Source organism: Myxine glutinosa, chromosome 2, assembly GCF_964187855.1.
Source record: "Myxine glutinosa chromosome 2, kmMyxGlut1.1, whole genome shotgun sequence".
NCBI lineage: Eukaryota > Metazoa > Chordata > Myxini > Myxiniformes > Myxinidae > Myxine > Myxine glutinosa.
Window position 1 is genome coordinate 248,980,820 of NC_136262.1, and position 18,372 is coordinate 248,999,191.

Below are 18,372 nucleotides of genomic sequence, written 5' to 3' on the forward strand. Positions count from 1 at the left end.
ATGCTGGCCCAGGCGTTCGAAGAGCGTGCGGAGGTGGAGCAGGTGCTCCTCCCGGGACGCGCTCGCGACTAGGATGTCGTCCAGGTAGATGTAGATGAAAGGTAAGTCGCGAAAGACGCTGTCCATGAGCCGCTGGAATGCCTGGGCCGCATTCTTCAACCCAAAAGGCATCCGCAGGAACTCAAAGAGGCTGAAAGGGGTGATGACGGCCATCTTTGGGACATCGTCCAGTTGTACGGGGACCTGGTGGTAGCCCCGGATGAGGTCCACCTTGGAGAACACGGTCGTGTTTGCCAACCGGCGGAAAAGTCTTGGATATGCGGGACCGGGTAGCGGTCGGGGGTGATGGCATCGTTGAGCCGGCGGTAGTCACCGCACGGCCGCCATCCGCCGCCGGGCTTTGACACAATGTGCAGTGGAGAGGCCCATGCGCTGTTGGAGCGTCGTACGATGCCCAGCCGCTCCAGCGTGGCGAACTCCGCTTTCGCCACGGCGAGCTTCATGGGGTCGAGGCGGCGCGCCCGGGCATAGACCGGTGGGCCGACGATGGGGATATGGTGCTCCACCCCGTGTTTGACGGCCACCGCTGAAAAGGTGGGTCGCGTGAGTGCCGGGAAACTGGCGAGGAAGCGGGTAAACTCGTCCGCTGCCGGAAGCGTAAAAACTAATCTCGCCGGGACGGAACCACTCAGCAAGCCGCTTGGCAAGCCGCTCGGTGAGCCACTCAGCGAGCTGCTCAATGAGCCGCTCAGCGAACAAGCGAGCGAGCTGAAGGTTTCGGCCTGGATGAGACGTCGACGCTTAACGTCCACCAACAGCCCATGCGCACAAAGGAAGTCCGCACAGAGCAGGGCCATTGGCACGCTGGCGGTGACGTACGACCATTGGAAATACTGCCCTCCGAACCGCAGTGAGAGGCAACGCTTCCCGAATGTTCGGATGGGTGTTCCGTTGGCGGCAAGCAAAGCGGGGCCACGGCCCGCGGCTTGCTTGTCAGACGCAGAGGCAGGGAGGACCCTTAACTGCGCTCCCATGTTGCACAGAAAATGACGACCAGACGAGGTGTCCGACTGTCAGTGATGAACAGGAGGCTGCCGGAATGGCTGACGCTCATGGCCACAAGGGAGCGCTGGCTCGGTCGTTTCCCGACCCATCAAAAGAACACAGCGGGCGGCACGTTCTGGCCTTGCGGCCGAACCTGGCATGGTAGTAGCACCAGGTTTGCGGCGGCGGCGGCCGCATCGGCGGCGGTGGTGGTGGCGGCGGCGGTGGTGGTGGCGGCGGCGGTGGTGGTGGCGGCGGCGGTGGTGGTGGCGGCGGCGGTAGTGGGCGGGGCGTAGCAGCGGCCACGAGGGAAGCAGGGGGCGCTGGAGCCTCCGCACCAGGATCCACTACGGCAGCACCGTACACCGACCGCGTGTCGCAGGCCGCGAAAAATTTGTCGGCCTCTCCGGCCAGGGCGCGGGGTTCTGTTATTTTGGAACCAGCCAGCGCGCGGCACACCTGTACAGGTAGCTGGCGGAGGAAAAGTGCACGGAACAAGAAATCCGGGCGCTGGTCTCCAGGCAGGGACAGCATGAAATCCATCCGGACGGATGGTCGTGTGTCGCCGGGGGCGGGAAGGTCCAGGAGGCGGTTGGCGCGTTCGACCTCCGTGAGCCTGAACGTGGCGAGGAGGAGACGTTTGAGCACCTCGTACTTGTGGTCGCCCTGCGGGCGCCGAAGGATGGCCATGACGCTGGCGGCAGTGCCGGGCGCGAGGGCGGCGACCACATGGTAGTACCGGGTCTCGTCCGCCGTGATGCCCCGGAGTTGGAATTGAGCTTCGGCTTGCACAAACCAAACGTCGGCTTGCGCTTCCCAGAACTCCGGGAGTTTGATGGCGACGGCGTTGGTAGCCATGGTGCGTTCAGGGGTCAGCGACGGCTGAACCAGTCGGGGTCACCAGTGTGGTGCTGTGCACACACGACTCGATTGCCAGAGAGGTAGGCCACAACATGTGGATACAAACGAAAGTACTTTATTACAAGCCCGCACATCAGCACTGGGCGGGCTCGACCTTAGAGCCCGCATATATGTCCCGAGGCCACGCCTTGCCCCCGGGCGTGGCCGAACGGCCGAAAGGCGGGGCATGTATTTCAGTTCCACGCCCGGACGCTCGCGCCACCCACTGGTGCGCGGAATTATTGACCGTTGTGCCCGCCACAGGATTGCCTTTTATGGATGGCCGTCCACGACAGTATCACCAATCTCTTCCCTTACACTGAGTGCTAAAAAAGGAGAAGAAAAAAAGTTGATGAATTACTACTCTGGCCTACTAACTAATACAACCCGTGGCAACAATTACAAGCTTACTTCCCCCATGGAATTGAAGTGTTTAACACTGGGAAGTCACCAAATACTGTACCTATGCAATGTAAAATCTTTCATTTTCTCCAAGCAAAAGGTTTGAGTAAGTGAAAGTTGAGAACGGAATGATGACTGCCATGGGAAGTTGGCATTTCAGTTGTTAGCTCTTCATTAGAACAAGAGTGGACCACTATATGAAGGGGTCACACCCAAAAACTTCAGCTACACTTTACGTCCCACGACGATTAGCATACCCTTGTCAACTTCCAGTTGATAAAACCCATCATACGTATTAGTCACGTGTGCTTTAAACAGATGGAGTGACAGCAAAGTTTCGATAATCAAAATCCATGGTGATATTAAATTGCCCAAACACGAAGTTACCTGAAACCTTTATGGGTAGATTTAATGCCATAAAAATAACATGGAACAATGCTAAATGGAATCTTGCGTATGACAAATTACAGCGAACAGAACTAAGTCTAAGTTGGACAGCCAAGTCACAGCACTGGTGATAGGTTAATCTGGTGAGAGGTTAATTGCCACAAATCCTTCATCAAATTTCTGTAAGTAAGGACAAAAAATATATATTGCTGGTCTCTGGTCAGACCAAAGTTCCAGAATTGATGCGGCGATGCGGTTTTTTTTTTTTCATTTTTTTTTTGAAAAGCATGGATTGCACATATAAAGGTGTTTTTTGTGTCCTCATGCCTTGCGGTCCTCCTCATCTGCCGTGGCGCCATCCAGAGAGAAATTAAAGACAGCCAATGGGACTGGTAGGCCTTTTTGTAAATAATGAACACAAGCTTAAGTTATTTTAAAATGTATTTATTTTGAAAATTATTAAGTTCTTCAAGCATATTATAGACTGCCATTTCGTTCTCGAGATCGCCTCGCCGTACCGTCAAACATTCCAATGTGTCGATCGCGTCAACACTGCGCATGCGCAAGTGGTCTAACAGGCCGATGGTCTCCCACGATCTCTTCTCCCAGTCCACCAGATTATCACAGACACTTACAACTTCACGACAAACGAGATAGGATCCAGTCCTAACTAACGAGATCACCCGCAGTTCTCTAGGCCTTCTGGTTGCTTCACACGAACCCGACAAAGAACGTCTTCGTTTCAATAAATGACAATATCCAGCCGATAGAGGCCTTGCATCGCGTGAGCGTCGTCCATGGCAACCGGTTCCGGTCGCCATCTTGGGTGGCATAAACAACATAGCGGGAAAGCTGTCGTTTGATCAGACGGACCTGTCAGTTTACGCCCGTAGCTTGCCCGTTGAGGCGTTTCCGCGGTATTGCGAGAAACTGAGGCTGTGTCATCTGCCTGTGGACCTGTGTGGACCCACAAGTACGCCACACACACTCCACACGTACGCCACACGTATGCCACACACACTCCACACGTACGCCACACGTATGCCACACACACTCCACAAGTATGCCATACACACTCCACACGTACGCCACACGTATGCCACACACACTCCACACGTACGCCACAAGTACGCCACACACACTCCACACGTATGCCATACACACTCCACACGTACGCCACACACACTCCACACGTACACAAGTACGCCACACTTACTCCACATGTACGTAACCAAATGCCTAATCCTGCTTTTCGCTTCGCGAGTGAAGGTAACATCCTAATGAGCCATATTCTCACCTGAGAGCTGCAGTCAAGGCAGCTATGAATCCGTTTTAGCGCGTTGTGTCGTCCGGAAAATGGTAGAATGACAAGCCCGATCCCTTATGAAATCGGGCTGTACATCCGACGGCACAACAACTCTTTACCATCGTGTAGGGGGCAATTTATATGTGAGACGAGTTTCAAATTGCCGCCATTACGTATGGTGGCAGAAGCAATGTTTTTCCCCCCAAGGGTCACGTGACTAAGACGATGACGTCACATGCAACTTCCCTGTTGGATTCATGACGTCACGGCACACGAAACTACTCATATATTTTGAACGGCTGGTTGGATTTGGACAAACTAAACGCAGTTTTGTAGGGGAGAACCGTGCGCGAACGTCGATACCAAATTTGAAAAAAAATATTGTTGACGCGCAGGGTCAAAATCGATGCGCGCGCTGACCAGAACCCGGAAATATATTTTTCTCGGCCTAACACTCATTCACAATGTAATGAATAGTCTGATCTAGGAGACCACAGTCACATGCTGGGCTGTCTTTGAAATTCCATTTGTGGAGGTGGTGTGATGTCCTTGCGTGGAGAGTGCGGATCCTGTTGAGCACAGACCGCTGTTTCCGGGTGAGGTCGAAATTGGAGGCTCTTCTGTCAGATCACTAAATGACGTGGTGGTAGCAATGTTGGCAATTACTTAGTTGGCAACGTTGTTGTCTGTCCCGAGATTGCGCCACTTGTCCTTTGTGTTAAACCCTGCATCACTCAAAACATTTGCAGAGCCCCAGAAATGTTTGTGTGACTTGAGTCGCAATGCAACGACTGAATCACTAATAATGTTATAATCAAAAGCCAAATTTTGTTTTTACAAAGCGAGGCAAGTCCAATAAAGGGTCAATGGTCTGTGGACGGAATGGTGCAGGATCTCCACAAGCGAATGTGAAAAAGTTTAATCTCCACTCGGCCTTAATCAGACATTCGGACCATTGCACCGTGTTTGGCTAATACACAAGGTACCCAGAGTAAGCCTTATATGTCCACAAACATGGCCATTGCGATCTGAACCACAGTATATTTGAATAACTGACTGTTAGATTGTTTTCGCAGAAGGAACTCAGTTGGTGTTATAATGGATGGATTCCAAACAATTTAAATTTAAATTCATATTTGCAGTAATAATTTTTTTTTACCTATGGCAGAATATCTCAGTTCATAACATCCTTGAATCTGCACTGTCTGGTTCTGGGTTCGATTAATGATGCAACACGATTCGATGAAAAAGTTACCTATTGGTGCAGGAGCAGCAGGGGCATGACCCCAATTGTAAGACATGCTGTTCCTGGAAGTGGATGTTCAGCCAGTTGACCTGTCTCCAATGTAGATGTTTGGAATCTCAATGTATATTTTCCAAATGATAGGCTTTTGAATGTTAGTCCAGGACAGCACTTTTGAATTGGATAAGGAAGCAGAATACAATGGCCTACTCTTTTCAAAACAAACAGTTTCACATTTAACATCTGAAAAGTAATACCAGAAGATGAGAGAGCCCACATTATGAATTATAATGTATGATGTGATGTAACAACACCTGTAGCACACCAGTATATGATATGCTTTAGTTGCATTCCTTCAAAAATTGATTTTGGGCAGGGTACCCAGGCTTTATTCCAAATTTGCATTTGGCAACATCATTCATGGTGTACATGTCACTCCACGAGGGGAAAGCTATATATATATACAGATTTGGCATTTAATATGGAATATATATTTTTTCTTGACTTGGGTTTACTTTCTTAACTCAGTATATCAATCTGGTGAGTTTCTTTTACACTTTGGTGATTTATTTGGTAAAAGAACCATGTCACTCATTGTCTGTCGCAGCAAGAAGTCAACAACAGGATTATATCACAGGTGGCGTGGCAAAATGTACGGACAGGTGCATTTGACGATTGGCTTCACAGTCGGGTATACAAGGGTTGTTGCATTCTGTATTAGTGGAAAACAACTACTGCACGTCTCCAAAAGTTATTGCCGCTTCCTCTGGAGATGGTCCGTCAACTCGACAATGCTGTTTGTCATGGAGTGGTGGCTTTACGAAATTACAGCATGAAAGAGCGTGTTATTGCTCGGCAGTATGGCATCACTCAAGGTCAGGTGTCAAAGATCCTGAAACGAAATGCTCAGAGGGGTGTCCCTACTCCAATACCGAGGCCAGGACGTCCCTGCAGAACCACAAGGAGGGATGATCGCCAGCTGCACCGGTTAGTCCACAATGGCCGTACCAAGTCAGCTAATCGGCTTAGGGCTGAGTGGCAGCAGCTGACAAATGTGCCTGTATCCAGAAGGCGAGTCAACCAACGACTGGTTCAAGCAAGCTGTCGTGCCAGGCATCCCCTGAGAAAGCCACGCCTGACCAGACAACACAACCAGCGCCGATTGCAGTGGGCCAGAGAGCACCGTCAATGGCAGCCAGGACACTGGAATCACGTGACCTTCAGTGACGAGTCTAGATTTCTGGTCTATCGTCAAGATGGCCGCGTCCGAGTGCGCAGACAAGTGCATGAAGCCTACAACAAAGATTGTATAGTGCCAAGAGTCCAAGCTGGAGGTGGTGGGGTGACCGTTTGGGCTGCTTTTCATGCAGAGGGCAAAACTGACCTGGTTGTTCTGAATGGAAACCTGAACCAGTTCAAGTACAGGGTCATTCTGGAGGAAACATTGCTTCCATTTGCTCGTGTAGCCTTTCGAGGAAACTTTGTCTTCCAAGATGACAATGCACGGCCTCATCGTGCTCGCATGATCCAACACTTTCTTGCTGACCGTGGTGTAGAGCATATGGAGTGGCCTGCTATGTCCCTGGATATGAATCCGATAGAGAACTTGTGGGCAGAATTAACGCGTCAAATCGACCACTTGGATCAGCAGCCGACGTCTGTGCGTGAATTGCAGCAGGCTATTGTCACTGCATGGCAAGCGATTCCTGTCCAAACCTTGGCAAATGTCGTGAACAGCATGCCTCAACATGTACGTGCTCTCCTGAATGCTCGTGAGGGTTACACGAAGTACTGAACTGTAATTTTACTGTCGGTAATCCCAGTCGTAATTTAACTTTTGTTTAAAAAAAAATAAATTTTTGGCTAATGTGCAAAATAAAGAGATACTTCTGGAAAACGCACAGAAGTTTAACACAGTACTGTCCATGAATTGAGTTCGATATCAGTTTACATCACTTTCAAGGATCAATTTATTTGTTTCGAAATGTCAAATGTGGTTTTTGTTTCTTTTAAAGGTCACATTAACAAAATCTAGAATAATTTCAACATAATTCCAATGAACTTTTGGTTCTAAGACATCTTGAAAAGTAAGTTCACCCCCACAAAAAAAATATTCCATATTAAATGCCAAGTCTGTATACAGACTTGGCATTTAATATGGAATAATACTAAACTCTCTATATGGAAACAACATATGTTTCCATTGAATATGGAAACAACAAAAAAAATATTCCATATTAAATGCCAAGTCTGTATATATATATACAACACAACAACCAACCAACAACAACAACAACAACAACAACAACAACAACAACAACCATATATATTATATACTGTATATATATATATATATATATATATATATATATATATATATATATATATATATATATATATATATATATATATTGTTGCAGTTTTGTGAATAAAGGCAACCCCCCTATAGTTACTTACACCACAACATGTAGCCTCCTATAGTTAGTTATTTCTTATTAAATGTAAAGCATAAGCCCTTTCCAGTGTTTAGTAATAAAGACCAAATATGCGTTGAGTCAGAAAGGATGACTCTAGGCCTCGTTGAGGCCGAAAGTCCCTCGTCATGGGACTAACTAGGCCCTGCAGCCCCGTAGGAGGAATAAAACCTTCCCTGAATGAGGAATGAGACATTCCTGGGAGGAGGAGTGAGCAACCAATGGGAGCTAAAGGGAGTGGCCGAGGTTGGCCAATGAGAGGTTGGCCAATGAGGGGTTGTCACGTCACGTGACCCCCGGCGGCCAATTGAGACCCAGGGAACATTTGGGATGGGGTTCGGGGGGTTATGAAAACCCGGCCCAGGACACACACACTCTCTCTCTCTCACGCTGGCCTCTTGCTATACTGAACGTTCCTCTGGTTCCTGCTGCTGGTACGTGTACGTCATTGATCGTCCCTGCCGTGATCATCTCCGGGTGTTGGTGCCTTGGGTTGGAGCGATTCCTGGGGCTTTCGTCCACCAATCCCATTCGCACGAGCCGCACGACCGAACCCATCCGGGCGAGCTGCACGAAGCGGCTGCGTTTCCCTGCGCATTACCCTCTTCACCCCCCCCCCCCCCCCCTTCCCCGAACGAATGAGAGCCCTTGTCTGGGAACGCAGGTAAGACTGTTAAGATTCTTCGCTTTGTCCGTGTTCTTGTACATACTGTGAATAAATACTGTGTTGGTACTTCCAACCTGGCCGTCATTGTCCTTTCCCATCTATTGACCTAGCATCGCCCGAATTAAAACCGCTCGATCTCGTTCGATATTGTAACGGCACGGGTCACGCAACGCACAACCGCTCGGCCGTCAGGAATCAGTGTGACTCGTGCAGGCTTCAGTCCCCGTTCTCACAGCTGCGTGTGTCCGAAGGTATTCGGGTTGTGACCATTAACCCTTCCACGCGCGGCTGCGGGCTCGGCGGCTGGAATTGCCTAGCAAACCGTCGACCACGAGTTTAGGAGTTGTGGTCGGCGGCCTCAGTGGACCCCAAGTTTGAGGGGGAGCAGGGCCTAAACCCCCCTCAGTACGTCAACGAAACCTGGGATCCGCAACAAAATTGGTGTCAGGAGCGAGATTCGGACCTGGAGTGCGCTTCACGTACTCAAAATTACGAGCGAGATCAAAATTTAGTTTAAAGTACCTCCATGGATGGGGGCTCATAGCTTCGAGAACTGTGGAGGAGTATTGTACCCCACGTGGGGGAATGGTAGTGTGACCATTCCTCACACGTGGGGGGCCCATGAGCACTAGTTTCGGGGGATGGCAGTGTTAGGCCGATGGAGGGGCCAGCAATGTTTGCCTCCATGGGGCACCAAAACTAGCCGAGGGAGGGCTAGAATAATTGTTAGGGATTTCGAGAGACAATAGGGACAAGATTTAAGTAGTGACCATGAACTATAGTGGGGACGTAGAGAGTTTAGTGGTTGCTAACAAAAAGGGTGTGCATAGTTTAAAGGGACGACGAGGGAAGCACGAGTTATAGGGGAAATTAGTTAGATAGATGATGCTGTGTGTTTGAGAATAAATGGAATTGTGTTGTGGTGTGCAATTAATTGGTGTGGAATGCCCGGTGTGGAAATAATTGGTGTGGAATGCATGGTGCGAAGGATTGAATGGGGGAGTGGAACCCATTCACGGAGGCCCGGCGGGGTAGTTTAAAGTTAGGTTGAGGGTGCAGGTAAATTGCATGGATATTGACACCTGTGGTGCTGATTGCAGAAAGGTAGTGTTTTGTGAGGTGCATGAGGCAGTGAAATGGCTGGGCATGTTGTTTAATTGGTAGTTATAGTTATTGGGGCACTCCGTCACCAGTAGCTCGTCGGCCAGGTAAGGCCGCAGGTAGGCTCAGGGAGCCAGTTAGGTTAGAGTGAGTGGGGCCCAAGGATCCAGAGGAAGGACCCGGGTTGCCCATTGCCAAGGTGGGCATCAGGGGGTAAGCGCCAGGGAGGGCCTTCCCCAGATAGGGTAGTGTAAGGAGCAGGCAAGCTCGGGATGCGGCTCCAGTGAACGGAGGGGCGCAGGTAGGTAGACCTGCTGGTAGGGCCACACGACCCAGCCCCGAAATTGTGCGAGGGCACAGGTAGAAAATTTGTGGGGTTAGACCCAAATTCAGGAGGGCACCACAGTGTGGGCAAGGGGAATTCGGGTTCTTAGAACCGCATAGTTTAAAGAGGCCTACTGGCAGGGTACGACCCTGGGGAGTTTAAATGAGTAATGTTGTTAGTGTAGGAAGGATGTGAGACCCCTTCGCACAATCCACAACCATTCACCACGGAGGACAAACTTTACACCGAGAGGCTCTGTGAGCTGTTTGGTAAGTGAGATGCAACACAACGTGAGTGGAACATTGTTTTATTCTGTCCCTTCCTTCCTGGGAGAACCTGGAGGGATTTGGGGACGAATTTGGCGTTAGAGGGGGACATGGGAGAAAGACGTAGAGACGAATTGTAAATACAAGGAGGGCTAGGGTAGTGTAGTCAACAGTGGGGGGTGCGGACGGTTAGGGCCGAGCTTACCCCGCTCACTCTGCCACGTTCCTCTCACCGCACCAGGTATGGTGATACCTGGTTACCTTGTTTTTCGTGTGCCACTGTTGCCTTCCTTGTGCTCATTGCGCTTTGTCTTCCTCCCCGACCAGGACCATTATGGAGACTCATCAGTCGCAGCATCTTGCTGCCAAACATCCATCCATCCATTCATCACCCTATGGACCATGAGCCTTGTGGCCCCGCACCTCTGCTGTGGTAGCTCTTGGCTGCCCCATCATCTTGCACCTTCGGACCACCTGTTGGGTGGCATTCTGGCCAACCATGGACCACCTGTTGGGTGGCATTCGGGCCAACCTTCGGACCACCTGTTGGGTGGCATTGAAACCCACCTTTGGACCACGGGTCAGTGGCCCTGTTCACCAAAGAAACGGCTCAATTTTGAGGAGATGAAAATGTAGATGCCCCTTTGCTTCAAATGGCCTGTATGCCGGTCTAGGGCAGCCGGTTTTTGTTAGGAAACCTCTCAAGACAAGAAGCCGCAAGATAACTCAAGCAGCAAGTGCCTCCATTTCCTTTCTCCATTCCTTCTTACCTCGAGTCCAGGTCCTGGGTTATAGTTTTTGTAAATAAAGGTTATTTATTTACTCTGAATGGAATGTAAGAATGTTGCCGACCGGTTATGTGTTTAGTTTAAAAATTCCGGAAATACGCGAACAGTTGTGGGTGTGAGTCTGTTAGTTAGCTGCTCAACGCATTAGGAGGGACATATCTCGTGTAAATGATGTCGCACACATGGGGATAGACTTAAATGTTAGGGGAATTACATCTCTGTGTCACACACATGTAAAATTTGAATGCCGACTCCACAGGTCACTCCACCTAAGGTCGACTCGGGACGAGTCTGGTCGGAGAGGGGGGGTAGTGTTGCAGTTTTGTGAACAAAGGTAACCCCCCTATAGTTAGTAACACCACAACATGTAGCCTCCTATAGTTAGTTATTTCTTATTAAATGTAAAGCATAGGCCCTTTCCAGTGTTTAGTAATAAAGACCAAATATGCGTTGAGTCAGACAAGATGACTGTAGGCATCGTTGAGGCCTAAAGTGCCTCGTCATGGGACTAACTAGGCCCTGCAGGCCCGAAGGAGGAATAAAACCTTCCCTGAAGGAGGAATAAGACATTCCTGGGAGGAGTAGTGAGCAACCAATGGGAGCTAAAGGGAGTGGCCGAGGGTGGCCAATGAGGGGTTGTCAAGTCACATGACCCCCGGCGGCCAATTGAGACCCAGGGAACATTCGGGAAAGGGTTCAGGGGGTTATAAAAACCCGGCCCAGGACACACACACACACTCTCTCTCTCTCTCTCTCACTGGGCTCCTGCAATACTGAACGCTCCTCTGGTTCCTGATACTGGTACGTGTACGTCATTGATCGTCGTCCCTGCCGCGATCATCTCCGGCTGTTGGTGCCTTGGGTTGGAGCGATTCCTGGGGCTTTCGTCCACCAAGCCCATTCGCACGAGCCGCACGACCGAGCCCAAGCTGCACGAAGCGGCTACGTTTCCCTGCGCATTACCCTCTCCCCCCCCCCCCCCCCCTTCCCCGGACGAATGAGGGCCCTTGTCTGGGAACGTAGGTAAGGCTGTTAAGATTCTTCGCTTTGTCCGTGTTCTGTACATACTGTGAATAGATACTGTTTGGTACTTCCAACCTGGCCGTCATTGTACTTTCCCATCTATTGACCTAGCATCGCCCGAATTAAAACCGCTCGATCGGGTTTGATATTGTAACGGCACGGGTCACGCGACACACAACCGCTCGGGCATCAGGAATCAGTGTGACTCGTGCGGGGTTCAGTCCCCGTTCTCACAGCTGCATGTGTCCGAAGGTATTCGGGTTGTGACCGTTAACCCTTCCACGCGCGGCTGCGGGCTCGGTGGCTGGAATTGCCGAGCAATACGTCCACCGTGAGTTTAGTAGTTGTGGTCGGCGGCCTCAGTGGACCCGGAGTTTGAGGGGGAGCAGGGCCTAAACCCCCCTTAGTACGTCGACGAACCCGGGATCCGCAACAATATATATATAACCCGGGATCCGCAACTAACTATAGGAGGCTACATATATATATATATATATATATATATATATATATATATATATATATATATATAATATGCAGTGTCCGTCTGTCCGTATGTCTCCTCCAAAACTCCAAAACCATAAAACCTAGTGGCCCCAAACTTTGCATGCATACATCTGGACCTGCAACAGATTGCAGGATGAAAACTGGGTGTTTGGGTGTGTTATAACACCCTTTTTGAAGATGATTAATGAGGTGCTCTTAAGAAAAAAAACCTGATGTGGTGGTTTAACAATATGGCGGTCCAGCATTTTGGTCAGCCCACTGCACCTCGCTGGGTTCTTTAGCTGCAATTTTGTTTCGGCCTACTCAAACGTGCCTTGCCTTGGAAACACGATCGATTATATCATTACACAATCGATTATCATCGGCAGAACAAACAATATTTTGAAGCATATCATCAAAATCTGGATTCGGATATGAGGATTGGATGCTGTAAACTAAACAATCTCCAAAGCTGGAGTGAAATCTGACAAACACATCTTGCGATTTTATAACTAAGTGTATATATGCATTTATTTAAGTGAGGCTGACATTCTCATTCTGGGCTTAGTTTTTTTTATTTAACTTAATAATCGTCTTTAACTTAATTCTTACTTCCATGAGAACTGTTCGGAGATGCGTTTTTTTGAATGAAACGTTTTTAGCAAAGAACACTTCACACACATACCACACAACACACAACACACAACACACACACACACAACATTCAAAGACTTATGGGAAGTTAGGAGGGGCGGAAATTTGACATCTCGCCCCGAGCGTCATTTTTCCTCGATACGCTCCAGTACTGCTCCACTGTACTTTCGATCTGTTTTTAAAATTCCCTCTCGATGAAGAACCCAGATTGCATATATCATATTCCCATCAGGAAGCGACTCGTTGTTACCCGGCAATGCCAGGTACTTTTGCTAGTGTATATATATATATATATATATATATATATATATTCGATATTTCGATATTTGCAAGACTAAAGTTTGCCAATGAACACCTAGGCAAAGACCAGCACTTCTGGAACAATGTGCTCTGGACAGATGAGTCAAAGGTAGAGCTATTTGGCCACAGTACCAGAAGACATGTTTGGTGAAAACCAAAGACAGCATTTCACCACAAGAACCTGATACCAACTGTAAAGCATGGTGGTGGAAATATTATGGTTTGGGGCAGCTTTGCTGCATCAGGGGCTGGGCAGCTCACCATCATATAATCCACTATTAATTCTTCATTGTATCAGAGGGTGCTTAAGATTAATGTGAGGCCATCTGTCGGGAAGTTGAAGCTCAACCGAAGGTGGACCTTGCAACATGACAATGACCCTAAACATACCAGTAAATCCACCAAGGAATGGCTGAAAAGAAAGAAATGGTGGGTTCTGGAATGGCCAAGTCAAAGCCCGGATCTAAATCCCATCGAGATGTTGTGGGGGGATTTGAAACGAGCTGTGCATGCAAGAAACCCCTCAAACATCACACAGCTGAAAGAATTCTGCATGGAGGAGTGGGAAAAAATTTCTCCCAGTCGATGTCAGAGACTGGTAGACAGTTATAAGAAACGCCTACTTGAGGTTGTTTCTGCCAAAGGGGGCAATACCACCTATTGGAGCCAAGGGTGTACTTACTTTTTCCACATGCGAAATTTGCATTTATGTTTATCTAAATTATACAATGGACTACAAAATGTAAATGTTTCATGATATTTGTTATATTATATCACCTTTATCTATCAATATTGTTGAAATGAAGATCAAATAGCTGTATGTTGAAATATGTTGAAAAAGTCAAAACTTTACATGGGGTGTACTGTACTTACTTTTTCACGTGACTGTATGTCAATGTGATATTTCAGTTTTTTCTTTTTAATAAATTTGCAAAACTTTCTAAAATCCTGTTTTCTCTTTGTCATTATAGTAACCCTAAATTAGCCATATGACCCTGGGCTAAATTAGCCAATCTGTGAAAAAATTTAAAAGAAGCTAGTTTCAACTGATTTTGTTGGGTATGGGTATGGACAACTTCCAAAAAAAAGTAAGGAGGGATAGGGATTGGGGAAACCTTTTTATTAGAGGTCAAAGGTCATTGACCTCTGCCTAAATCATATAAAATTGTATTTCAGCAACAAAATATGGTATATAGATGATCTTTGTGTCAAAATGCACAGGATTACGAAAGAAGATGACATAAGATAATTATTGACCCTTGGGACCAAATCCTGACCTCTGAAAATGAGGTCAAAGGTCAAAAAAGCTGTTTTATCACTAAAATGTCATATTTATAACAGGAAAATTACCATATTATATAAAAATGAGCAAAAAAAAAACCGAAGAGGTTAATTTCAACTTACGTGGTGGATATGGGGGTTATTATTTATTCCAAGAGCAGAGGGGGAGGGGGAAATTACCTTTCTTGGGATCAAATGTCATTGACCCTAGACTAAAACACTATATATTGCATGAATGAAGTCTTTGTTTTGTCTTTGTTTCAGGAGTGATTACTGAGAAAACCTAGCTAGCCTACATGTACCTCGACTACCCCCGTGCAGTGAGATGTCCCAAAAGTTCCCTGAGGCCTTTGGAACAATACTGTAAAATAACAAAATTACCAGGATGGATATATGTGAAATATGTAGTGAGGACTTTTCAGAAGCAGGAAAGCTACAGAGGTTGTACAGAAAGGGATATGAGAATCTAATAGAGCAGTGTAGACTTATCAACAACTCTTCATTATTGGAGCGATTGGAACAAAAATGGAGTAGCAACACTCCTATGACAGTCCATCGTAGATGCCGAACCCTTTTCATGCAAAAGGAGCCAGATGTTGAGGAGCAAGAGCATGCGCCAAGACCAAAGCGACAAAAGGTGTCTCAAGCAGTAAATGATGACAAAGTTGATGGTAAGATAAAGTCATTCTTTACTTGATTCATGTAAATTTCATTAAGATTCCAAGCCCATACCTGTTTTATGTTATTTTGTTTGAATTTTGAATGTTTGAAGTTAGTATGGTGATTTACATGGGATGGCAACTAACTTTGTCCATGTTTTCTTGTAATGTTTTCAGGCCAGGGTTCTACTCGATTTCCGTACAGTGAAAGATGTTTCATATGCAATGAGGACATCCATTTTGATGAAAGACATCCTGATAGACAGCAGACCATACATCGAGCATCAACTATGACGCTAAAGAAATCACTTCTGAGAATCGCAAGTGAAAGAAAAGATAGTCTTGGAATGGCTGTGAAAGGACGCTTGGAAGGAACGGCAGATCTTGTAGCGGAAGAGGCTGTCTATCATAATAAATGCTACTGTTCCATGTACAATGTTCCAGGACAATGCAATGTAAGTATATTAATACAATATACATACATGTACATATTTGTTAAGTTCCTTGTAATATGGGGTACTGCGGAATAGTAAAGTATGTCACAATGTGAAATACATTCAAATATTCACATTTCAAAAGAGGTATTCAACAGTTGGTCGAGGCTTATAAGCGGGTCATTTTGAAATAAACGCAGTCCTACACACATTTAAACAATTCATTTTGAAGAAAATTCGCTTGATGAAACAAGCTAGTTTTTTGTACGTTCGTCCTTGCAGTTTCTTCATACTGACCCCGGTCCCAACATCTCTCTTCACAATGGATCGCATGATGAGAAAACCCAAAAAGCATGAATTTGGCAAGATGCTCAAGGAAACAGCTACAATACTTGACGTGGACATAAACAGCAAGATGCATGTTGTTGATGGAGGGTGGCTACTTCATCGGGTAAAGTGGTCCAGCGGTGCAACCATCAAGACTATAGTTGATACATATGTCAGATATGTTGACAACAAATTCAAGGATGCTACTGTAGTGTTTGATGGCTACGGGGAGGAATCATCAACGAAAGACCATGAACATATGCGGCGGATGGCTGGGAAGAAGGTTTCTCCGGACATGAGGGTCACACCGGAATTGACTATATCATGTGACGGAGAGGTTTTCCTGGCAAATGAGAAGAACAAAGGAGCCTTAATCATGATGATATCTGCAGAGATGGCAAGCCACAATATCACTGTATGTACGCCAAGCAAAAGATGATGGTGACACGCTGATTGTTAGGTCTGCAATGGACTTGGTCGCAAGTGTTAAATCCCCAGTTGTTGTTGTCGCCCAGGACACTGATATTTTGATATTGCTCTGCTATCATAGGCCTATCCACTGTACTAATTTCTATTTACAAGCAGATTTTGGTGGTCTTTACGACATCTCTAGCATACACATCGGAGACAAAGAAGAGTTCCTCTTCAAGTATGGCTGGTCTGGAAACGACACTGTTTCATGCATTCATGGACATACCAAATGTGCTCTCTACAAATGCAGATTTCCTGCCAGTGTCATTACTGCATTCACAAGTCCCACTTCAACCGACTCCATAATTCGAACAGCTGGATTAAAAGCCATGCAGATCACATATGGCTGTGGGGATACTCCCCTAGAAAAGTCTCGCTACATGAAGTTCAAGAAGCAAGTTCAAGCATGAAGCATGAAGCATGTTCATGAACATGAAGTTCAAGCATGAAGTTCAAGAAGCAAGGGCAAAATCGATCCTGACCGCCTACCACCAACGGAAGATGCAACAGCTCAACATTCCCTTCGTGTCCATCTTCAAGTTGTGGTACGGAAGCATCTTGACACCTCTATTCTTGATCCCAAAGGAAGAGGATGGGAGTTAGATTCCAACAGAAAACTCAGACCAAAAATGCTATCTGTTGGTATCGCGCCAGACAACCTTCTGAAAGTAATTTGTTGCAACTGCAAGGAAGGGGAGAGGCAATGTCAAACAATGAGATGCAGCTGCATGAAAGCTCGCATGTCGTGTGTATCTGCATGTGGAGTGTGCTGTGGGCATTGCGACAATGGAACAGATAGCATAGATGCAGAAGAAGAAATTGGTAGCGATGAAGAGGAAACAGACTGAGTATTATTAATTTGTTGTTGCCGATAGATACTGTAAGTTCTAAGTTGTGAGTAGAATTCTGCAAATTGTTGATTATAAATTCACATATACTTTACATACACAAACTATTTGACACTAATGAACTTTACCCCCCCCCCCCCCCCCCCCTGCTTATTTTGACCATTAACCTCGTATTTTGGTGGTGAAGAATCCATTTCATATTTAGTTTGTATCTTGGTATAATTCTGTTACTGTTACCAATATGATATTTGATATGATATTTTGGTGATAAGACGTCTATTTTTGACCTTTGACCTCATTTTCGGAGGTCAGTAATTGGTTCCATGGGTCAGTCATTATTCTATGTCATCTTCTTTCGTAATCCTGTGCATTTTGACACCACGATCATCTATATACCATATTTTGTTGCTGAAATACAATTTTATATGATTTAGGCAGAGGTCAATGACCTTTGACCTCTAATAAAAAGGTTTCCCCAACCCCTATCCCTCCTTACTTTTTTTTGGTAGTTGTCCATACCCATAGCTACCTACCCAAATCAGTTGAAATTAGCTTCTTTTAAATTTTTTCACAGATGAACCTTAAGTTAGGGATACTATTATGGGGTATTGGGTGTAGATTGATGAGGGAAAAAAATGAATTTAAACGATTTCAGCACAAGGCTGCAACATAACAAAATGTGAAAAAGTGAAGGGGTCTGAATACTTTCTGAATGCACTGTATATACCTAAAATGTGGGACTGAACATAAAAAGTGCTATTGTTCTGCAATGGCAAAATAGATTTGCATAGAAATACTAAGAAATAAAACTTGACCTGCTGTACTTTTGCCTCATATTAATATTTCGATCTGAAATCCAAATTTCTTGCTTATGTAGCAATAATAACAAATTTGACTTCACTGTTCCAATACTTATGGAGGGCAATGTATATTAGCGCTGGGTCGATATCGGTATCAGTAATTGGCACAGGCCGATAACGTATATT

General features: G+C 46.5%; 1 protein-coding gene across 1 annotated transcript in view; it reads right to left on the minus strand.

Moving 5' to 3' along the window:
• The window catches only part of LOC137420680 (leucine-rich repeat transmembrane neuronal protein 1-like), a 407,263-nt gene that overhangs the window by 292,463 nt on the left and 96,428 nt on the right, over nucleotides 1-18,372 (minus strand). The window lies entirely within an intron of this gene.